We start from the raw sequence: 25,207 nt of genomic DNA, 5'->3' as shown, positions 1-25,207 counted from the left end.
TATCCAATTGGAAATCATATTCATTTTAAGCACATATGGAACATTTACCAACCCCCCACCACCAAATGACCATGTACTAGGTTATAATGCAAGTCTCAGTAAATTTCAAAGAAACCATTCTCATACAGACCATGGTCTCTGACCTCAAGGAAATTAAATATGAAATCAATAACAAAAGATAATTTTTAATCCTGATACTTTTAGAAATTTAAAGATACTTCTTAATAACTCATATGCCAAAGAAGAAATCATAACTTCATAATTGTACTAAATCTATCATTAACATCTTAAAGAAGAAACTTGCTGCCTGCCTTACCACCACCACCACCACGCCCATACCATACGGTAGAATGTTTTCTAGAAATTCAAAAAGGAAAACATGGGATAGAAACACTTCTTTTATATGCAATGAGTTAAGTGATATATTTTTATGGTAAATGGCACATCACGTTTTGAAAAATGTAACTCAGAAAAATAATAGGGGCACAAATAAGAAAACCAGACAGATTTGTGGTTAGAAAACCTGTCACTTTTCATATTCTCCCAATTGACGGATACAGCACTAGGATTTAATGGCAAAACCAAAGCCCAAGAAAACTCGTTAAGGCCCTTCACTGAAATTCAGTCAGAGGTATATAGTCAAAAGGGTAAGGATTATCTACTGAGAAGATCACAGCTCAGATAACATGAATGTCCGGACCCAAGCTCTGATGGACAATTTGTTCCATGTTAGTCGTGGGGTGTCAAGACTCGAATGAAATGTCTTAATATAGCATCCTTGTGGGGCCCTCATGCCCACAAGAAGATATTTTAGAAAAGATGGTTTGTTGAGTTAGAAAATTACATATATTTATTGCTCAGGATAATATTTTAATGCAAATACTTACAAAGGCAAGAGGGAACTGAAAAATCTACCATCAGAATGGGAGGTTAATATACCTCTGTCTACTGATAGCACAAGCAGATAAAAACAGTATATATACAGACAACTTGAACAACACAATAATCTTGATATAATTGTAGAACACGTGAACATGTGTAGAATTATTTATCCAAATGGATATATCCATTTTATACCCTAATCTTGTAGATTAAGAGATAATAATAATTAATAAATGAACATTAACACCAACACTAACACAGCTAGTTTTCAAGAAGGGGTGAGGGGAGCTCTCTCAAATTATCTTAAATTCTGAAGACCAGTTCAACAGAGCAGCGATATTTATTAGTTATATGACCTTGGGCAAGGGCCTAAAATATAAAAAAGATTATCAAAGATATAGACGTCCTTGTAAGAACAGTACTTGACTTTAAAATCATTGTGGTGTCCCCAAAATGGAAACTGGTGTGAATTAGAAAAACATCAAATAATGTCCCTGCACTGGGTAGCAAATAAAACATATTTTTCCATGTTTAATTTGCTGGGCACACTGGTAACCTTCCCTCTCCCAAACATGCAATGCACATATAAATGTGAAGATGGTAATACTTATGCTCAAACTAGAAACTTCCACCAGATGTGGCCTTCTTGAAGGGAGGCACTGTATCTGGACTTCATACCCCCAAGAGCTTACTTGGCATAGTGTCTGATACACAATATGAGTTCAATAAACGCTTACTGAATGTCTTCACCAAGAAATCTATTTGTATTTATATGTTTAAACTTAAACTCACAGAAACTGAAGAGTGGTACTAGAGCTGAGAGCAAAGTATTTTTATTTTCCTGAGGCAGACTGGTGTCATGGTTAAAAGCATGGCCTCTGGACTCAGACTGCCTGAATTTGAATCCCAGCTTCATCAATTACTAGCTGAGTGACCTTGGGCAATGACTAAACCTCTCAGTGCTTCAATTTCCTCATTTGTAAAAGGAAGATAATAACTATACCTACCACCTTGGGCTTGTTATAAAGATTCAATGAGTTTTTAAAATATGTAGTGTTTAAAGTAATGTAAACACAGAGAGTGCACTCCAAGTTTTAGTTATTTTTATTTTTGTCAGTTTTTATATGTGCATTTGTGTTTTAAGATGTGACTGGGTCTTACAAAGTGACATTTATTTTCTATTAAAGAATACAGATGAAGTGTGAGGTAAACTGCATCTAGACACCATTTAAAGTTTCAGGCATTTTTTTTAAGTGAGAAACTATGCTGACAACTTTAGAGGTGACAGTGAATTCCAGAAATATTGACCCATGCTCAAGGGCACAAAGGCTGAATTGGTATTTAATTAGTCCTCTGAACCCACAAGTAATAATGATGTGCTGGTTTTGCACATAAATTCTATTCCATTATCAGTCATGTCCCACTTAAGTGATATGACAAAAGCATTTTGCTGTTTGGACCAAGGGCAATGGACAATTTTGGTAAAGTTTATACCTCACTGAAAATGAAAAAGTAAACCAGTGTCTTTCAAAGGATATTAGTTTAACCAAGAAACCCTGAATCAAACTGCTATTGTTAAGCAAATGATAGTATGTTTTACACAGAAACTGATGAGTGATATGAAAAGATCTGCATCACTGCATGTCAGATTCTGTATACTTTTGAACAGATATTTAGAACTGATCTACCTATGTCAAGAAACATGATGGTATGCACATTTTTGAAAAATTAGAATTGAAATTGGGCTACAAATTATAATTGGTCATGAAAATTTGGGATTATAAAATGTCAGTGGCCTTCTATTTCTGGCGAAGAATGGATGGATTTTTACCCTGCCTGGACCCCCCCACCCCCCAAAATGGATAAAATACATAAAACAATGGTGATTTTCAAGACACTGAATATCAGGCAATGGAAGACTGTGATCCTTGGGAAATAGGAAACAAATAGGGTGAGCCCTCTGATTTTCCAGGCTCACTGTCTTGAGAGAGTTTCCAGGCCATGGTGCAGGGAGGACGAATACAGGCAGAGCTTGGTGAACTCCCCGAGTGGAGGTGACAGAGCTAAAAGTCTGGCTAGGGTTCATAGGACAGAGTACCTGAGACAGCCACACAGAGTGAGGTCTTCAGAGACCTGCAGAGGGTCTCCCTCAAGTATTCAGCAAAGGACTGATCAGCACATGGCATGCCTGTGAGGAAATTACCCTAGGCCAGAGAAAGAACTCCAGCTGAAAGGATTGAAAAGAACAGTGCCTGTCACTCACACATGACAAGGAGTAGTGCCTGTTCCACCAGTCAAACTGGAAAACCTCATGATTCACAGGGCACTGGGCAGAGTACTCAGAAGGGTCTTGCCTACATAATGGGAAATAATGAGCCCTAGACTGTGCACTGCTTTGGTCCTGCCTAACAAATCTAAACAGAACCTGAAAGGATCAATCTCTTTCAAGTAATTCAAGTGCATCCCAGAACAGAGCTCAAGCTTATTTCTAGTAATATAAAAATATGCAGCACCCAACAAGGTAAAACTTACAATATCTAGTACCCAATAAAAAATAAACAGGCATGCAAAAAAGCAAGAAAATACATGCACAATGAGAAGAAAAATTAATCAAAAACTGACCAAGAACTAACACAAATGTTAGAATTAGCAAAGTCATTAAAACAATTATTATAACTGTATTCCATATTTCAAAAAGTTCAATAAAGACATGAAAGGTGTTAAAAAGACCCAAATCAAACCTAGAGATTAAAACACAATGTCTGAGATGAAAAATACACAGAATTGGATTAACAGCAGATTACACATTTCAGTAGAAAACATTATTGAACTTGAAGACAGCAATAGAAGCTATCCAAATGAAACAGAAAGAAAAATTACTGAAGAAAAAGAACAGAGCATTAATGAGCTATGGAACAAGTTTAAGCTGCCTAATATGCGTGTCATTGGAGTCACCAAAGGAAATGGGGGCACTGAAAAAATATTTGAGAAAATACTGGCCCAAATTTTTTTCTAAATTTGATGAACACTATGAATCCACAGATCCAAGAAGCTCAATGAACTTCATGCACAAGAAACAGAAAGAAAACTGCAGCACATGGCACAGCATAGTCAAAATTTTTAAAACCAGAGATAATGAGAAAATCTTAAAAGCAGCCAGCAGGTGGGAGGTGGGAGGGAAACACCACATTAGATACAGAAGAACAAAGATAATGATGAAAGCAAATTTACCATTGGAAACAATGCAAATGAGAAGACAGTGGAACATCTCTAAAATACTGAAAGAAAAATACCTGTCAACCTAGAATTCTAAACCCAGTGTCATTCAAAAACAGAGGTGAAATAAAGACTTTTTCAAACATGCAAAAATTGAAAGAATTAATCACAAGCAGACCTGCAACTATAAAAAATGTTAAAGGAAGTCCTTCAGGCAGAAGAAAAATAATACCAGATACACATAATAGAAACATGGGTCTATAAAAAGTAATGAAGAACACATGCTATAGTAAATATGTGGGTAAAAATATTATTTTCTTATTTAAATTTCCTTTAAAAATATAATTGACTCCTTAAAGCAAAAAATTAGAAAACAATATATTGTGAGGTTCAAAACATATGCAGAACCAAGTTAGAAGACTTACACAATCTGTTTTCAAGACATTATAAACCTACAGTAATCAAGGGAGTGTGGTAGTGGCATACAGATAGACACTGGAAGAGAACAGAGTCCAGAAATAAATCCTTATGTTTATAGTCATTTGATTTTTGATAAAGATGCAAGGGAATTCAGTGGAGAAATGATAGTCTTTTCAACAAGTGGTGCTGGGAAAAGTGGATATCCATATGCAAAAAAAGTAAAGATTTCTTAGATATGACGCCTAAAACATGATCCAGAACTTGCTAAAATAGACTTTATTAAAACTAAAAACTCTGTGCTTTGAAAGATGTTAATAAGAAAATAAAAAGACAAACTATATAGACTGGAAGAAAATATTTGCAAATAGTACATCTGACAAAGACTTGTATCCAGAACATACAAAGAACTCTCAAAACTCTATAATTAAAAAAAAAAAACTAAATTTTTTAAATGAACCAAAAATTTAAGCAAATGCATCACCAAAGAAGATATATAAATAACAAATAAGCACCTGAAAAAATGTTCAACATCATTAATCATTAGGGAGATGCAAACTAAACTCACAATGAAATACCACTATGCACTTACCAGAACAGCTAAAATTAAAAGTATAACAAATGTTGGCCAAGATTTGAAGCAACTGGAACTCTCGCACACTGCAATGGGAATGTAAAATGATACAACCACACTGGAAAACATTTTAGTAGCTTCTCAAAAAGTTAAACATATATCTCCCATATGACCTAGACTTTCCATTTCTAAGTATTAACCCAAGAAAAGCAAGAGCATATGTCCATGCAAAGACTTGCATGTGAATGATAGTAATAGCATTATTTATAATAGTCAAAAACTGGAAACAACCCAAATGCCCATTAAGAGGTGAATGGATTTTTTTTAAATTGTGGTATATCCATATAATGGAATACTGCTCAGCAATAGAAAGGAATGAACTACTGACACACACAGCAATATGGATGAATCTCAAAATAATTACGCTAACTGAAAAAAATCAGACAAAAAAGAACACACAGTAGTACATGATTTCATTTATATAAAACTCTAGAAAATGCAAATTAATCTATAGTGACAGAAAACAGATCAGTGGTTGTGGGAAAAGAGGGATATAATACAAACAGGAAGGAAGGATTACAAAATGGCATAAGGAAACTTTTGAAGGTAATAGATATGTTTACTTTCTTGATTTTGGTAATGGTTTCATGGGTATAGAGAGATGTCAAAATTTATCAACTTGTATAATTTAAATATGCACAGTTTATTGTATGCAAATTATAACTCAGTAAATTTGCTTTTTAAAGTTTTAAGATTAAATGTAACTAAACCTTGCAATCAGCAGTTTTACACTCCTAGAATTCCTATAAGGCAGTAGCAGACTTTAAATGCATTCAAACAGTAAACTGTTTTACATCAAAGGGGCTTTTTATAAAGAATAAATAATACAGAGTAGATATGAAAATGTTTCTATTATTATTTTTGTTTCTTAAAAGATGTACTTCATCGTCTAACTCTTCCAAATGAAGAAGTTCCACGAGTTTTGAACCATTTGTTAAAAATGGGAAAAGACAGCATGCTGAGAGCTGAGAAGATGGAACAGCAACAAAACGTTTGTATAATTGTTACCTGAAACTACAATATGTGTATTGTTATTTAGTAAGTGCATCCAACAATGCACTTTTTTATTTTTAGATTTATATGTTTTGTGAGGTATCCTTTACTCAGCTACAACAGTCATTAAAATCAAGTATAAAAATAAACAACTTAGAATCAGACCTTCAGGTAGCTGTATCATAAACCAAGATTTTGTTTAAACGAAGCGCACAATGTCACTGCTCTCATCGAAATGAGAGCAAAGGTTGTCACACTATTAATAAATATTAAAATAATCTGAAAAGCATTCGTTTCATCTCATATCCTTCTTTATTTCTATTTTTGTAAATGCTTTATAATATATAATATTAGGACAGTGGCAAATATATAGTTTGTAAATAAATATATGTATATTAGGGGTGATTGAAATTTTTGGTAGTAAGGGAGAGTGATCAAAAAAGTTGGGAAATGCTTTGCTTAAAGAAGGGTGAAGGGAAATCATTCTTATGAATTGACATGTATTATTGTGATTCTGCTTGCATATAGTTATATGTTAATTAGGAAAGAATAAATCATTCTGATGACTATAATATAGTTGGCCTGATGCGAGTAGGGCAACTTAATGAATAAGGATTTGTGCTGCCATAAGGTACATTCCAAAGTGGACTCTATTAACTAATTGTGACCAAGGCAATTATAGTGTCTGAAGCAGACCAATCTAGCACTGTCAGAATTAATACCTATTACATGTGTGGGTTTCTAAAACATGAATGAAGCATAGCTAGCAAAATCCAGCCCACTTTGGGGAAAAAAACTAATTATTTGAAAATCTAACGGTAAAAGAGAGTGGATCTTAGAGCACAGAAAAATGAAACCAAAACAGGTTATGTGGTGAGTCTGCAGAACTCAAAACAAACAAACAAACAAAAGAACTCCATGTAATAAAGAAAGCTTCCAGGGATGCAGGGCTTCCCTAAATCCCCTTGTTTGGATCCAGCCACCTATGCACAAAGGCACCAACTGAGAACATCGTTTTGGTTGGTAACCAGCTGAGTGAGCATGCAACATTGCTTATAGTCAACAAAATGTTTACATTGAGATACTGTGTTGGTTATTTTATCAATTGTCCCTTTCAACTCCCATCTCCTCAAGTCCCTTCTGGATCCTAGATTAAATAATGTAAATGTATCTGGTCCCAAAGATTCTTCTGTGAGACCTCCCTCTCCTGTGCTGGTAGTTATCTCTGAATGTCTGTGTGATTTCAGGCCTTCAAAATCCTACTTCTTCCCCTGACCTGGAGCTCTGCATTCTGCACTGTTTACAGAATGCTCACTAGTTAAGAGGGCCAACTATGTGCTAAGTGCTGTGCTAGCTGGCTAAGGACAAAACAATGCAGAGTACCTGCCCACAAAGAACACACAGTCTATCGAAGGAGATAGTTAAATAATCATAAAAGAACATGGTAATCAAAGAAATATACACACAGGGTATTATGGGAATGCTAAGGTGGTACACCTATTCCAGCTTGGGGAAAGGGGACTAGAAAGAAACACCAACAGTGGCACATGAACTAGCTGTAAATAATGTCTACCAGTTAGTTAACCAGGTAGAGGGCACAGCATTTACAAAAGCAAAAGCAAAAGCACGGAGGCACAAAGCAATCTGGTATAGGCAAGGAGTGCACTGATACTGTATATCAAATTGTAAGGAAGGATGTGGAAGAGGTAGGTGGGGATCAAAGGAGGAGCTTGATATGCTATGCTCAGAAACATGGATAATTAGCCTTTGACCATGGGAACGACTGAGGACTTTTAGGGAAGGCAAGGACTCATTAGATCACTCTGACAGTTTTTCAGAATATAGATTTGAGGAGGCTCTGGTATAAATCCAGGGGGAAGATAATGAGAGCCCTAAATAGAGGGCAATGGTAGTAGAGATGAAAAGGGGCATACTGAAGAATTAACACTGGTGTAAAATCTGCAGGACCTGTGAATATTCTGTAACACAGAACAGTCTCTTCTACTAGGACTTGGAGTTCTGATGTGCTAGATTTCTTTTTTTAAATTAATTAATTATTTTATTTTTGGCTGCATTGGGTCTTCATTGCTGCGTGCGGGCTTTCTCTAGTTGCAACAAGTGGGGGCTACTCTTCATTGCAGTGCGCAGGCTTCTCATTGCGGTGACATTTCTTGTTGTGGAGCACGAGCTCTAGGCACACAGGATTCAGTAGTTGTGGCACGCGGGCTCAGTAGTTGTGGCTTGTGGGCTCTATAGCTCAGGCTCAGTAGTTGTGGCACACGGGCTCAGTTGCTCCGCAGCATGTGGGATCTTCCCGGACCGGGGCTCGAACCCATGTCCCCTGCATTGGCAGGCGGATTCTTAACCACTGTGCCACCAGGGAAGTTCCAATGATGTGCTACATTTCTAACTAAGAGCAGTATGGCATAGAAAAGTAACTACAAGCACTGGGTCTGGAGCCAGGTTCCAAGCACAGCTTCACTACTTTTTAGCTGTGTGACCTTGGGCCAGTTACTCAACCTCCCTGAGTCTCAGTTTCCCAATCTGTAAAAATGGTGATTAATAATAACAGCTCTTGCTTAAGGCTGTGAGGATTCAAATATATGTCATGATTAAAGGGCATAGCATAGTGCCTGGCCTAGAATAAGCAATCAATTTTGGTAGCTGTTTAATTTTATTATTATTAACCAGATGCTTTAGAAAATATATGAGCAAATTGCAGTTTTGAAATCTTACTATGAAATTTGAGAAATCGAATCAGTATTCTTGCCCAGATGGAAAGTCACCTCTCTGCAGGGAGGTAGCTGACAAGCGTAAATATTAAGCAAATATTAGTAATTAGATATGATCAGTTTAAAAGATATTTATTTATACACTGTTCCAGACAGAGTTTAAAGTGACTCACAGAGATGCATAAAACATAACAAAATAGCATAAATTTAAAAACTAGGATCAAAAAGAAGAAAAGCAAGAGTGGAGACAAAATAGAGGTGTGAGAATCAAGGCTACAAAACAAAAGGGCAACTGAGGCTTCCCAGTGGTCGGCTGGGGTCCAGGCCCCCGCAAGCCCACCCATGGAGCAAATCTACAACTCAGACAACATACCCAGGCCTGCCCGCAATGGGGTCCTTTCTCAAAAGCGTTATGGTAGCCAAGGTGTTTTTCATTTTCCCCTAACAATGAGAAATGTATAATAGCTCTCAATTTTACAAGATTCTGATTTTGGGTTTGCAGTAAGGTTCTCTTGTCCCCCACAATCCTTTCCAAAATAGGTTCTGCAAATGTGGAGTTTGCATGTACTGAGGCATTTTGCAGTTTTACCTCCTTTTAATATATCTACCAACTGATGAAGATGAAGATGAAGAAGAAGAAGAAAGGAAGAAGAAAGCAGCTAACACTTCTATAATGTTTACTATGTACCAAGCACTTTTCTAAGCACTTTACATACATGGAGTCATTTAGTCTCACAATCATATTATGAGGTAGGTACTATTATTATAATTCTTTGCAAATGAGGAAAGTGAGACACCCATCGAGCAAATAACTTGCCCAAGGTCATATGCCCTATAAGGAACAGTCTGGTTTTTGAGCCCAGGCAGTCTGATTCCAGAGTCTGAGCTCTTTATGCTATAGGGTCTCTTCATATTCTGATAATACTGCTTGTACATGGTAATATTTGGAAAAGGGGACATCCTTCCCACAGGAGCTGGAGGTACAGTTTTTTAAAAGTCCTCAGCTAATATCAGATGAATGTTTGAAAGGCCAGTGGTCCAGCTTACCTTACCTTACCTTCTTACCCCTGACCTCCCCACACAATAACGTGCACCAGGCTCAGAGCAACTCTACACATGGGAAAGGACCCATTCTCCTCATCCAGGACACCCCTTCTAAATGATGGTAGGAGTATATATGGGGGGAGTAACTAAAATATAATCTCTTTTGTTAGCTCTTAGAAACACAGATGGGGACAGTTTCCTCCAGATTGAATCCACATGGTTACCTTTCAATGCCACCAAATTCTGTTCATAAACAGTTTGAAGAAATTCCCACTTAAAATAATATATATTAATACTTCTCTAAAGTAAGTGCCAGAGGGAAGTGGGATGTCTTAAAATATATATATTTCTCGTGCAGAGTGGTTATTTTGATACATGGAAATGTGGTCTTATTTTCATGGTTTCACACTTTTCCTGCTCCTCAGCAATTCCAGGCGTCTTAAACCTACCACCGATCCTAGAAGGCAGATCTCCATAAACGTGGTACATAGAAGTAAGTAGAAAACAAGACCATGTGTCTAAACACTCCCCTCAGCAACAGGAGAAATGCATTTATTAAGACAAATCCCATTTGGCTTTCCAGCTTGCAAGATGTACACTTCTTAGAAGCTTCCTCTCACAGGAGCCAGACAGGCTCACTAGAACCCCATGAGGTTAATGGGGAGAAGGATGGCCAGTTCATCCCCTCCTCTGCCCAAGTCACTTTCCTTAACAGCCCAAAAGCTTTTTTAAAAAGATAAAAAATCCACAACTAAAAGAACAGAATGCTTTAAAATCCAGGTTTATATGCATAAAACACTTTATTTTTAAGTCTGGTGATAGCTGACACATTGTCATTTTTCAATAAGCCTCATCACCCTGTGAAACTCCATTATCTTTCCTTAGTCAACAAGCTTTGATAAACCAGCATCCCCCCAGGGAAGACCCTCTTCTCCTGCCTGGGTCACAGATGGTGGGGATTTCTAAACTGAACTCTAGCTAGCATCTAATTCTTTCTTGTAGGCCACATCACCTAAAAATCACTCACACAGTCCCCTTAAATAAGAAATCACGATGGTTCATGACTAATCCAGCCCATGTTCACACATAACTGTGATTTCATGCATTTGGTTTCTTTTTTAATTTTAGGGATGCTGTGATCTAGCTATGGCCACAGAAACCTTAAACACAGTGAAATAACCTGCAGGTGAACTTAAATTGAACTATATATATGGCAGATAATTTTAAGGTGTTATTTAAGGTCTGTAAGACATAAAATAAATGCTAATTTCTTTCAAATAAAACATTAATAAATGTATACATGAGTATATGTACACAAAAGAGTAGGTAAAAATTGGAGAATATAAAATAAAGATAAAGTGTTAACATACAAGCTCTCTTTCCCTCCTAAGCTGCTTAACCATAATTACTTGACACATTACATCAAATCCCTAGAACAAGGTTAGTACATGTATTATCAACATCTGGTCTATAGCTAGAAGCAATGTCCTAATATTAAAAAAATACTGAAGTATTATAAAAAATTTAAAACTGCTAAAATGTTCAAATTGCATGTATTATATATTTGTTTTGTCTTCAATTCTGACATAGCATATAAAAGTACCTTTAAAAGTTCTAAGCGGGGAAGATATATGAATTTTCGTAATGCAGTTAATATAACTTACAATAAATCAAGGCACTCAAAATGTCTAGATGGACTTTCCTAGCCCCACATGCATAAACATGTGACCTTAGTATTACACATTCAGTAATCAGCATTTCAATGAGGATGCCCTTTTATTTTATAAAAATTAATAATCTCCCCCACTAGATAATAAATTGTTTGAGAGAAGGGACTTTGTTTTGTTCACTTCTGTACCCTTCAGTGCCAAGAGTGCTGTCTGGCACATAATATGCACACAATAAATATTTGTTGAATGAATGAGCTGGCATCAAAAATACTATATATCGGGCTTCCCTGGTGGCGCAGTGGTTGAGAGTCCGCCTGCTGATGCAGGGGACGCGGGTTCGTGCCCCGGTCTGGGAAGATCCCACATGCCACGGAGCGGCTGGGCCCGTGAGCCATGGCTGCTGAGCCTGTGCGTCCGGAGACTGTGCTCCACAACGGGAGAGGCCACAGCAGTGAGAGGCCCGCGTACCGCAAAAAAAAAAAAAAAAAATACTATATATCATACTCAGCCACACCCAAGAACTTATCACCCAGGACTTCTCCACATTTGATATCATTAATTCAAATATCCCACTCTTAACTACAATCCCCTGTCCTTCTGGCCTGTTCACTCAATGACCTCCCCCAGCCCTACACCAGTTCTCAGACCTCATGGCAGGGAAGTAGTCCTCCATAGACCTTTCACTCCCACCCTGTCAGCTCCTTCCTGTCTTCACTTCCTTTCCTAGACAGTTTGGATTCTATTGTTTCAACTGCACTCTTGTCAATATCCTCAATAACCCATTTTCATTGCAAATATCTAACAAAAACGTAACCCTAGGAGAGCCCAACTGTTGTGCCTTATGCCTGCACTGGGACTACTGATATCTACTGAAGAAAATAATCACAATCTGGTAGATTATGATCAATATGAATTCTTGGTTGCCAAGCTCACTTCAACACTGCCTGACACTCCAGCTATGCTTCCCTAGTCCTAGCTTGCTCTCCTGCTCACCACAGTATTTCAAACCTTCTTCAAGCACCTCAATACTCCAACCCAAACCCTGCTCCACTTCAACCCCTGCTCTAAGAGGATGACCTTTCCTCTTCCATCATAGGGAAATATAAACACTCTCAGACAAGTTCCTGCCACCAAGTCTATAAACCCATTTTCATCTATATCTGTTCACTTTTTGTTCTTCCCAACTGTAATGTCCTTCCTCTTGTTTAAGGGTAATCTCTCCATTTCATTCTGGATCCTCTCCCATCTGGCATGAGGACTTTACTCGGTAAGGACTTTGCTCTATCAATTACCTCTTCCTTCCCATCAGCCTTTAAAGACATCTAAGTCCTCCTAAATTTAAAAAAAAAGAAGAAGAAAAGAAAAAATTTCTCTGGATCTCAACCCTTCCCCTACTACCACCCTTTCTTTGCTCTTCAGAGCCAAATTTCTCTAAGGAATTGTCCATATCCACTGCCTCCACTTCTTCATATCCCCAAACATTTCTCAGCCCACCAAAGTCTAGAATTCCTCCCTCCACTCCCCTGAAATTGCTCTAAGGTCAACAAGAACCTCCTAAATCCAATGGACAGTAGTCAGTTTTTATTGTCGTAGACCTCTCTGAATCTTTAGCAACACTGACCATTTTTCAATGGAGCCATTCCATTTTGAAAAACTTCTCCTATTGATATTCAAGTAGATGCACAAACATATATCATAAGGATGCTCAATGTTTAAACCAGAAAAAAATATATATACAATTTAAGCATCAATAAGAAACTGATTAAATAAACTATGGTACATACATATAATGGAATACTATGTCACTGTTAAAAAGAAAGAGGTAGAAGACTTCCCTGGCAGTCCAGTGGTTAAGACCCCAAGCTTAAACTGCAGCACTGCAGCAGGCACAGGTTTGATCCCTGGCTGGGGAACTAAAATCCTGCATGCCGGGGGGCACAGCCAAAAAAAAGAGGTAGTTATATATATATTGACATTGAAAGCATGCCAAAAATATTAAGTAAAAAATACACTGCAAAACATATATACTATAATTCCATTTGTATTTTGTAACATATAATTGCAGACAGGATGGATGGATGGATGAATAGATGGATGGAAGGAAGAAAGGAAATATTTCATATGGGCATGGAAAATGTCTGAAAGGGGATACAAATTTAATATTGTTACCCCTGGTGAATGGGATGCAGAGAAGAGAATGGAAGACTTATATGTTATCTTTTATTGGGTCAAGTAATAAAAATGTAGTCAGATTCCTAAGCACACCAACATTTCCAAAGTAGGTAAGAAAGAAGTTCAAAGGAGATCAAAAGGGAATGGCCAGAGAGACTGTGTAAGATATATTTTAGTGTTCCAGAGATAAGGGAGGAGAGAAAGGTGGTTAATGGTTTCAAACATGGAAAAATAAAAAGAAGAGGTAAAAAATAAGAAGAGGTAAGTGTCCAATAAACCAAGAGCATGAAGAGATAATTCTTGAAGGAGGAAGATCAAATGGCCAATAGATGTAAAAAAGAAAAAGTTTCACTCTTACTGGTAATAAAGATTATTTTTATCTTTGCCTATCAATTAAGCAAAATTTTAAAGACAATATTTAATTTTAAAAGGGAAGATGTAAGAAGTACTCGCATACTTTGTTGGCAAATGCAAATCAGTTTTGAACTAATAAGGACCTACTATAGAGCACAAGGAACTCTACTCAATATTCTGTAATAACCTATATGGGAAAAGAACCTTAAAAAGAGCGGATATTTGTATATGTATAATTGATTAACTTTGCTGTACAGTAGAAACTAACACAACATTTTAAATCAACTATATTCCAATAAAAATTAAAATAAATAAATAAATTTAAATTTGATTTCTAAAAAGCTGAACTTCAACTTCTCACAATTGCGATTAAATCACTGATTATATATTATGTTCTTTTTTTTAACACATACCTCCCCTGCTGAAATAAGTTCTACCAAAAAAAAGGCCATCGTCTACCTTCTTCTCCACTATATCTCAAGCACCTAGCCTAGAAACTGGCACATTGTTGGCTCTCAGTAAATCAACCCATACTTTCTGAGAAATTACAAACAATAGTTTAAAGACACTGATACTAAAGCTATTCTGATGCCTGAGTTGACAGAAATACAAACAAGAAACAGTGTAGAGGTCATGGAAATTTTCCATCTCTTACGAATTACTCAAGTTCAAGGTAGGTTTAGATAGACACAGATATGAAAGCCACAGTGGTCCGTCATTTCAACTATTCTGGCAGCACTGTCCAGTCTCCTACCCTCTTATATGTCTGTCACAGCACCCAGAAAAATCCCCCAAACTAGACTGACTCCACTCTGTCTCTACACCTGGGCTGATGAGTGCTGTTGGAGAGAATGGATACAGGGTTCTGTGACTTGGTGAGAGACAAACTCAAGTTATCCAAGCCTTTCTAGGCTCACTATGATGTGGCAATCTGGATGGTTTGCCTCTAAAGAGCTCCTCTATTCATCCCTCTCAAATGCTGTTCCAACCCCTCAATGCTCTCATCAGTTGGAACCTCCCGCAAAATCCTGTCCTTCCATAGCTCCTTCCTCCTCCACAGCTTCACCAATCCTGCCCTCTTTCCCTCCTGTCTCAATGAAAGAGCTACCTCCCTTTCTCTAAACCCGTCTTTTCACCTCTTTCACTCTGAAGTCCCCACCCTTCTGCTTCCTCAGCGACCTTGCATGGATCAGGCTCTGTGCCATCTACACATAAATGGGCTCATCTCTCTCCTATATTTAAAAGGGAACGAAATTAACATTTTCTTCTCCCCTGTGCCCCACTGTCTATAGGAAACGCTGTCCTTCCTATCATAGCCAAGCCTCTTCCAAATGTATACTGTATTCCTTATCAGTCCCTCTAAGTGCTCTCTCCCCAAACCTCTACAATCTGCCTCTCTCCTCCTACTGCACTGATGTCATCACTGAGATCCTAATTGCCAAATCTAATGAGCATGTTTTTTAAATGTTTTATAGTATGTTTTATCTGATTATGAGAGGGGTACACATCACGAACAAAGTTACGACATATGGCAGACTAAAGAGAAAAAAAAATTGCACTGTATAATAGGCAATGGTTAAATATCCCTAATAATAGTGTTCTTATAAACAAATGAAATATATAATCCAAAAGAAAAATGTGCAAAGGATATTAAGGAGCAAGTCTTAGGAAAAATACAAATAGCTAACACACATGAAGATACTCAGCCTTACTAGTGACCAGATAAATGAAAGTTAAATCAGTTAGATGCTATTTTTCACCTATCAGATTGGCAAAAATTAAAGACTGTCCATTCAAGGGCATGAGGAAAAGCACTCTCAATGGTGAGATTGTAAATCCTCTTGGATGACACTTTTGTGATGCCTATTCACATTTTTTAAATGTGCATATCCTTTGACCCAACAATTCTTCTACTAGAAAGCTATCCCACAGAAATATTTCTGTGTGTCTATCTAGATCTACATACATCATTGAGTATTGTGCAAAGATGCTTATTGCAGCATGTCGTGGCTTGGACTAGGGTGACAGAGGAAATGGAGACGTGACAGAATATAATGACATGGGGCTTCCCTTGTGGCACAGTGGTTAAGAATCCTCCTGCCAATGCAGGGGACATGGGTTCAAGCCCTGGTTTGGGAAGATCCCACATGCTGTGGGGCAACTGAGCCCATGCACCACAACTACTGAGCCTGTGCACTAGAGCCCATGAGCCACTACAGAGGCCACGTGCCACAATGACTGAAGCCTGCACGCCGAGAGCCTGTGCTCCGCAACAAGCCACCACAATGAGAAGCCCACACACCACAACAAAGAGTAGCCCCCTCTTGCCACAACTAGAGAAAGCCCGCACGCAGCAATGAAGACCCAATGCAGCTAAAAATAAATAAAATAATTTTTTTAAAAAATTAAAATAAAGAATATAATGACATGGTTGGAAGTTCAGGTCAACAGGACTTACTGATGAATTGGGTGTGGGGGGGGTGAGAGAAAGACAGGAATCAAGGGTGACCCTAGGTTCTTGGTTTGAGCAACTGAATAGATGATGGTGCCATTTTACTGAGATTGGGGAGGCTGAGGGAAGGGGCTAGGGATTTGAGAGGACTCAAGAGTCCTGTTTTGGAAACAAAATCGTGGACATAAAGAACAGACTACTGGTTGCCAAGGGGGAGGCAGTTGGGGAAGGGATGGATTAGGAGCTTGGGATTAGCAGATGCAAAGTAGTAAATAAAGGATGGCTAAACAACAAGGTCCTACTATATAGCACAGAGAACTATATTCAATTATCCTATGATAAATCATAATGGAAAAGAATATTAAAAAAAAGAATGTATATGGAATTCCCTGGTGGTCCAGTGGTTAGGACTCTACACTTTCACTGCTGAGAGCGTGGGTTCAATCCCTGGTCGGGGAACTAAGATCCTGCAAGCCCCGTGGTGTGGCAAAAAATATGTGTGTGTGTATATATATGTGTATGTATGTATGTATGTGTGTGTGTATATATATATATATATATATATATATATATACATATATAAATATACATGCACACACATATACACATGTATATATAATTGAATCACTTTGCTATACAGCAGAAATAAATACAACATTGTAAATCAACTATACTTCAATTAAAAAAAAGAAAGAAAAAGAAAGAGTCCTGTTTTGGCCAAGTTATATTTGAGATGTCTATTTGATATCCAAGTAGGAATGTTGAATAGGCCATCGGATATATGAGGCTGTAGCTTAGAAGAAAGGCTTGGGACAGAGACATAAATTTGGAAATGATGAGTGTACAGACAGATGGCATTTAAAGCCATGGGGCTAAGACACTATAAAACTCTTAAAGGAAAACATAGGCAGAACACTCTATGACATAAATCACAGCAAGATCCTTTTTGACCCACCTCCTAGAGAAATGGAAATAAAAATAAACAAATTTGGACCTAATGAAACTTAAAAGCTTTTGCACAGGAAAAGAAACCATAAATAAGATGAAAAGACAACCCTCAGAATGGGAGAAAATATTTGCAAATGAAGCAACTGACAAAGGATTAACCTCCAAAATTTACAAGCAGCTCATGCAACTCAATATCAATAAAACAAATAACCCAATCCAAAAATGGGCAGAAGACCTAAATAGACATTTCTCCAAAGAAGATATACAGATTGCCAACAAACACATGAAAGAATGTTCAACATCACTAATCATTAGAGAAATGCAAATCAAAACTACAATGAGGTATCACCTCACACCAGTCAGAATGGCCATCATCAAAAAATCTAAAAAACAATAAATGCTGGAGAGGGTGTGGAGAAAAGGGAACCCTCTTTCACTGTTGGTGGAATGTAAATTGATACAACCACTATGGAGAACAGTATGGAGGTTCCTTAAAAAACTACAAATAGAACTACCATATGACCCAGCAATCCCACTACTGGGCATATACCCTGAGAAAACCATAATTCAGAAAGAGTCATGTACCACAATGTTCATTGCAGCTCTACTTACAATAGCCAGGACATGAAAGCAACCTAAGTGTCCATCAACAGATGAATAGATAAAGAAGATGTGGCACATATATATACAATGGAATATTACTCAGCCATAAAAAGAAAGGCAATTGAGTTATTTGTAGTGAGGTGGATGGACCTAGAGTCTGTCATACAGAGTGAAGTAAGTCAGAAAGAGAAAAACAAATACCATATGCTAACACATATATATGGAATCTTAAAAAAAAAAGGTCATAAAGAACCTAGGGGCAAGACAGGAATAAAGACACAGATGTAGAGAATGGACTTGAGGACATGGGGAGGGGAAAGGGTAAGCTGGGACGAAGTGAGAGAGTGGCATGGACTTATAAATACTACCAAATGTAAAATAGATAGCTAGTGGGAAGCAGCCTCATAGCACAGGGAGATCAGCTGGTGCTTTGTGAACACCTGGAGAGTTGGGATAGGGAGGGTGGGAGGGAGACGCAAGAGGGCGGAGATATGGGGATATATGTATATGTATAGCTGATTCACTTTGTTATAAAGCAGAAACTAACACACCATTGTAAAGCAATTATACTCCAATAAAGATGTTAAAAAAATTAAAAAAGAAAATAAAGCCATGTGGCTGGATGAATGCATCTGGAAAGATTCTGGATAGAGAAAAGTCAATGGACTGAGCTCTGGGTCACTCCACTGCTGAGAGGTTGGGGAGATAAACTGAGTAGAAGAGGAGGCTGGGTAGAAGTTTTTTGTACAAACTTCAGTTTCAGAGAAGTTACCATACATCAAATTGTGGAAAATCACATATTTACCACTGTATCAAGGGTCCAACTCCTTCCAAGCCTGTCTTTTAAAAGATTCTAGCCTTATTTTTCTTTCTGAATACTTCAAAGCATTTAAATAGAACAGTACTATTTTTTTCTTTTCTGTTACACAGTGGTTTCCTCACATTGTATAATTCTCCTAGTATAAAACTCGTCAAGTACTACACCAATAGTAATCAGCAATGGCTTTTCCATAAAGTTCATAATCTCATAACTACCTCATGCCTAAAAGGCTGAGTGACTTGAGGCCAGAAGCTTAATCTGGTTGGCATCTTTTATTCGTTTGGGCTGTTCACTTCCCTATCACACAGGAACTTTCTCCAGCTTCTTATGAGCTCACTGAACAAACGCCTCAAGACATCTGACAAGCCATACTCCCTCTTCTAAGTGCAACCCCCCTTCCTACCCACAAGAAGTACAGCATCTTCACATTTCCACTTTAAACTTTAGAAGTTTCCATCCAGAGACTCATGCCTTCAAAAGAGAGGAAGTACTTCCAACTAGGTCAAAGTTGCCATCAGGCATGCACTCTCAAAGCAAAGCTGTGTGAAAACTGGGCCTGGGGCAGACTGGGGACACTTAGTTTCAGGTCCAGGAGAACACAAAAGAGTGCCATTTCCTAGCATGGTAATGTCATTCATTAATTCAATTAACAAATATTAGCAAGCACCTAGGATGTGCCAGGCTCTGTTATGGATGCTGGGGTCCACTGGTGAATAAAACAGATGGCAATCCCTGCCCACATGGAACTTCCATTATGGAGGGAGGAGAGGAACAGACAATAAGAAAGAAAAATGAATAAAATACATAATATATTACATTAGAGTAATAAGGTAGGGAAGGGGCATATAGAATGTTCATGGAAGGGGTTATAAGCTTAAATAGGGTGGTTAAGAACGGCCTCACTAAGGTGACATTTAAATACAAACTCCGAGCTGTCGGATTTCAAGTGCCTCAAAAAGGTGTCTTCTGTACTTCAATCCCACCATCACCTGATCTCAGGCCCTTGAAGGCATGGTATTCCCAGTTCCTAGCACAAATATTTGTTAATCTCTTGTGCTCAAGACAAAGGGAGCTCTAAGATGTAGACCTTGTACTCAGAGAGGTACCTTCCAGGTGGAAAACCAACTGAGAGAGGTGTTAAGGAATTTTCCTGAGGTGTAAACAAAGTGCTTTAGGACACAGAATAACTGGTAATTCTGCTTAGGGGAAGGAACTGTGTGTGTTCAGTAAGGCTGTCCCAAAGGAGGTGACTTTAGAGCTAAATCTTGAGATGAATATGAATTAATGGCAGGAGAGTGGTCATGGGTGGGAAAGTCTCTCTTCAGGGGGAAAAAAAAAAAAGGAGTAACTTGAGCAAAGACCCAGAGATGGAATCAGAAAGGACATTTTCTTGTGGACTGTCCCTCCTTAAGGTACTCCATCCATCCCATGATAAAACAAGCACACACTCACCCTCAGGCTCTCTGTCCTGGCTGTTGGGAAATCCTTATCACTTTCCACACCCTCATTTCTCCCCTAGCCAGCAGGAAAAGAAAAAGTTGAGTCAGGCGCACATCCCTAGAATCCAGGGTCACCCTCTCTAACTTCAAGACAATTCCTTCTGAGTTGAGATCCCCGAAGGTTTCATTCAACTAGGTACACCCAGGGGTGTGTACTTATAGTGGCAACGTGGCAACCAGCCTCATGTTGGAAGTGAAGTGGGTAAGACATCAGTGAGGTAAGTGGTCCAAAGTCTCTGCAGTGCCTCTGAGGTGGAGTCAAGGACCAAAACTTAGGCTTCAGCTTGGAAGGGAAATTTTTAATCACTTAGTCCTCACCTGTGAGCTATTTAGTGTTCCTAACATCCAAGACAGCAGAGGTGGTGTGATAGGGGATAAGAACACAGTTCGGCAGTCAGATGGCCCAGCTCTGCCCCTCATTAGTTGGGTGATTTGAGACAAAGCACTTAAACTCTCAGAGTCTCCCTTTCATCATAGCATGCTTATAATTGTAGTGCCTAGCACATACACTTATCATTAGGATTATGTGAGATAATTATGTAAAGAATTTATCATAGTCCCTGGCTCAATGAATTCTAACAACCATGATTAGTAGCAGCCTTTAAGGGGAAAAGCTCAGAGAGTATCAACCAGAATGCCACAGGGAGGAATTGGGACATCGGGATTGACATATATACACTATTGATACCATGTATAAAATAGACAACTGATGAGAACCTACTATATAGCACAGGGAACTCTACTTAATGCACTGTGGGGTCCTAAATGGGAGGGAAATCCAAAAGGGAGGGGATATATGTATATGTACGGCTGATTCATGTTGCTGTGCAGCAGAAGCTAACACAACATTGTAAAGTAACTATACTCCAATAAAAATTAATTAAAAATAATAATAAACAATGTTTTTTTAAAAAAATCAGAATGCCACATACACTCACAGACCAATTGTCCCTGAACAGGCCTCCAAACTTCATTTCACTGCTCTAGCCTAGTGAGAGGCACCTGAAATTGTGCTACCAGAAATGTTCATCCCCTGCTAGGAAAAGTCTCACAAGCCAAGTTGGTGGTCTTTTTCTACTAGGACTTCCAGCAGGTGCTTTAAAAAAAAAAAAACACCAACAGCTACAACTACAGCAGAAAACTTCACTAGGGCCTCAACTCTTTGCATTAAACATTGTTCTCTCCACAGACCAGCGGGTAAACACATAAGGTCATTAACACCTTAATATTAATGGATTTATGAGGGGTGGGGATGGGGAGCTGAAAGCAGAAAAGAAGCCAGTTAAAAATAGAAGGTACAAGATGTACTGAAGACTAATTTCTGGCACAAATGTACAAGGCCTAGGATCAACCCTGCCTAAAGCAGTATTCTGGAATGCTAGGTCCTCTGGTCCTGAAGAAGCTGGCAGGCTACTGGGGGAAGAAAACTTTGGTTGATGAGAAACATCACCTGTTTGAGTCACCAAAATTCTCACCAAATGATTTCACCACCAAAAAACCCAACCATTTTATTCAACGTTAAGGGCAGGAGGAACATCTTTTCTGCCCCTTTACAAACCATCACAGAAGACGGAAGCGTTCTGTGTCCCTTCTGAGGGCTGTGGGACCCTCCTCCAGAAGCGTACCCCCGCTGCCTGCTGGAAGGATGGCAAGATAAAGCGGCTCAGCTCCAGAGCACACAGCTGGGTCCCCAGCCCAAGCGCAGAAGGTGCCCACTGAGGCAGGGCTCGGGGCCAATCGGCCTCCAGTCTTTTAAGCTGCGGCGGATCCACCGTGGGCAGGGAAGCGGACGCCGCGAGGTCAGAGGTCCGGAAAGAGTGCGGGGCCCAGACCCCGCGCGACCGCCGGGCGCTTCTAGAGACACCCCCGAAAAGGTGACTCGACGCCCCGGAGGGTGCAGTTCCCGCTAGGAGCTCGGCCCCACCTCCGCCCCCAGGGCCAGCTCCCGGGAGGGGCCCCGGGCTCCGGAGGGCGGGAAAAGTCGGCCACTCTGAAGGAAGCAGAGCCCCGAGGAGCACAGCCCGTGGCGGCGACGGATGGGCCGGGGAAATGGTCAGGGGCGGCAGGGAGAAAGCAGAATGGTGGGGAGGGACCGCCCCAACAGACGGGAGTCAAAGAGTGGGGGGTGCGGTCCGCACAGGCGGACGGAGAGAGGGAACAGGGGATCAGCTAGGGACAAGGAGAGACTAGGAGAGCGGAAGGGGGTAGGGAAGCGCGCAGGTCCCCGAGATGGGGGTGGGGGAGCTTAGGCAGCGAAAAGGTACTGGGGGCCCAGGAGGCGTCCCGGACAGAGGGCGGAGGGGCGGTCGCGGACCACGGACCTACCTGTCACCTGCAACAGGTGCCGCGAGAAGGCGAGACGTCCCAGTACCGGATTCAGGGGAGGGTCTCCGAGTCCGGGAAGACCGCAACCCCACTCAGGCGGCTGGCCCTTCTTACCCTCCCGGGAGGCGGAAAAAGCTGCAACTTTCCCTGGAGCGGGGGAGGAGCTGGACTCTTAAAGGGGCCGCACAGCGCTCCGGGCTCCTTGGTAGGGGGCCGCGCCTAGCGAAGGGGAGCTCCGAGAGCTAAAGCCTTAAGGCACTGGAGCGATGCCGGCCCCGGTTAGCAAAGGGTGCTTGAAGCCTGTCGATAGCAGTCTAAGACTAGACCTGGGTTCCATTGGTGGTCACTCTCTCAGACGATACATCATCATTCTCTTCCGCTCAGCCTGAGCCAAAAGTTGTCAAATTGTTGTGTACTTCTAAGAAGATGAAGGCTCGAGACCGTATAACTTGGGAAGATAATGATACTATCCTGCTCCTTTGACTTTCCACTTTTTATAGCAAATAAAACTGTCTGTCTAAAATAGAAACGTTTTGGGGAAAGGACATAGACTAAATTCACACATGGACACAACTGGTTAAACTCACTAGTAATCAAAGAAGAGCAAATTAGAACCATAATGCAACTCTTTGGCAAAGGTTTTGTTTGTTTGTTTTTATAACACTTAATGAAGACAAAGTGTTCAAACAAGCTCTTTCATAATTGCTAGTAGGAGTGTATGTTGGTTTAAAACCCTTTTAGAAAGCATGTGAGCAATATATATCAATAGACTTTAAAAAGTTTATATTTACCCAGTAATTACAGATTCCTCTCCCCCCTCTCCCTCCCTCCCTCTCTCTCTTTCTCCATTCTTCTCATCAGCCATTAACCATGCTCAAGTCCCTCTCATCTGTCATAAGCAATTAAACATGCTCAAGTCTCTGCCATCTTAAAAAAAAAAATCCTCCCTACACACTAGGTACCTCTCCAGCTCCTCTTTATGGGCAATTTCTATTCCCTTACTTCTTACTCAGCAATTTGGCTTCCTTCCCCCAACACTCCACTGAAACTGTGCTCAACAAGATACCCAACCAATGACCTCCATGTCAAAAAAGCTATATTAAATAAATAAATAGGGCATTTTTCCCTTTTTATCTTCCTTGACCTCTCCCCTACATTTAACGCTGTTAACCATTTCCTCCTCCTTGAAAGTCTTCCTGTGGCATCTATGATGCCATACTCTTTTGCTTTCCCTCCTATCCCTTTGCCCTCTCCTCAGTCTCCTTTGCATATTCCACTTCTGCTATCTGACCTCTGAAAGCCAGACATTCTCAGGACTAGGCTACATATACTCTTTCCCTAAATGATCTTTCACTCACTTGGCATGAATTACACCATCTATATGGCCACAACTGTAATTTTGTAGTTCTATCCAGACCTCTTCACTGAGCTCTGCTTTCTTGGCAACTCCACTTGGACGTCTCAAACTCAACACATCCAGTCAAACATTTTCTCTTAAATTTGCTCCTCCTCCATTGTTTCTTATCTCAGTAGGTGACAACATGCCACCCAAGGCAAAAATTTTGCACCTAGCATAGTGCCTGGCATATAGTAAGTCCTCACTAATATTTGTATAATGAATGAATGAATGTTTCCTAAGGAAACAGAAAAGTACACAAACTTTTTGTACAATTATGTTAATCACAGTATTACTTAGAATAATAAAATACTAGGGAAAAAAACCCTAATGGTTCAATGGTTAAATAAATTATAGTATAGTCATAGAATATTATCTAGACAATAAAATGATATTTACACATAGATCATAATGACAGGAAAATGCTTATGCTCTAGTATTAATTGAAAGTAATATACATTAATATAAAATATGATCACAACAATTAGTGAATATGAGTAGATATGCATGGAAAAAATGCTAAAAAGAAATATGGAAAATATTAACAGTGACTATATCTAGGTGGTGAAACTAAATGAAGTTTTTATTTTCCTCCTACTTTTTTGTATTTTTCAACTTTCTTATAATAAGCAAGTATGGCTTTGATAATATAGATTTTTTGGAAAAATCTTAAAGGGGAAAGAAAAAAATCATTTTAATTCTAACAAATAAAACAGTAAAATTCAGCCTCCCGGCTTCTCCCCACAGTTTTCTTCCATACTTTAGCCCTTCAGTACCCCGCCCACAGCCTGAAGTGTGAAGAAGCCACTTCAAAAAGGAAATCCTTTTGTTTGGTCTAGCTTTGCCAGCTCAGCCCTCAGGGCCCCTCTGCTCAGCTCTGGGCTTTGAATGTGTTCACCTCCCTAACCTGGCCTGTGGGAACTCAGACCAAGCACTTCTCTGCTCCTTCTTTGCAGGTTGTCCTTGGTGGAGCTGGAAACACCCTCAGCCAGAAGGGACTTCAGAAAATATTTAGTCCAATCCCCTTATTCCTCAGCAAAACTTCCAAAT

At 39.4% G+C, this 25,207-nt stretch overlaps 1 protein-coding gene across 4 annotated transcripts in view; it reads right to left on the bottom strand.

The window, feature by feature from the left end:
* SYTL4 (synaptotagmin like 4) overlaps window positions 1–22,882 on the bottom strand; it is a 69,533-nt gene extending 46,651 nt beyond the window's left edge. For 3 of the 4 annotated variants that reach the window (XM_060137605.1, XM_060137606.1, XM_060137607.1), the window contains exon 1: window positions 22,762–22,882. The gene's annotated coding sequence lies outside the window, so the exon portion shown is untranslated. The remainder of the gene's footprint in view (window positions 1–22,761) is intronic. The other variant, XM_060137608.1, reaches the window with a different exon arrangement.
* Window positions 22,883–25,207: the final 2,325 nt, after the last annotated feature.

The sequence above is a fragment of the Lagenorhynchus albirostris genome, chromosome X (assembly GCF_949774975.1).
Source record: "Lagenorhynchus albirostris chromosome X, mLagAlb1.1, whole genome shotgun sequence".
NCBI lineage: Eukaryota > Metazoa > Chordata > Mammalia > Artiodactyla > Delphinidae > Lagenorhynchus > Lagenorhynchus albirostris.
Note: the sequence above shows the minus strand (reverse complement) of the source record. Positions and strands in the feature narration are given on the sequence as shown.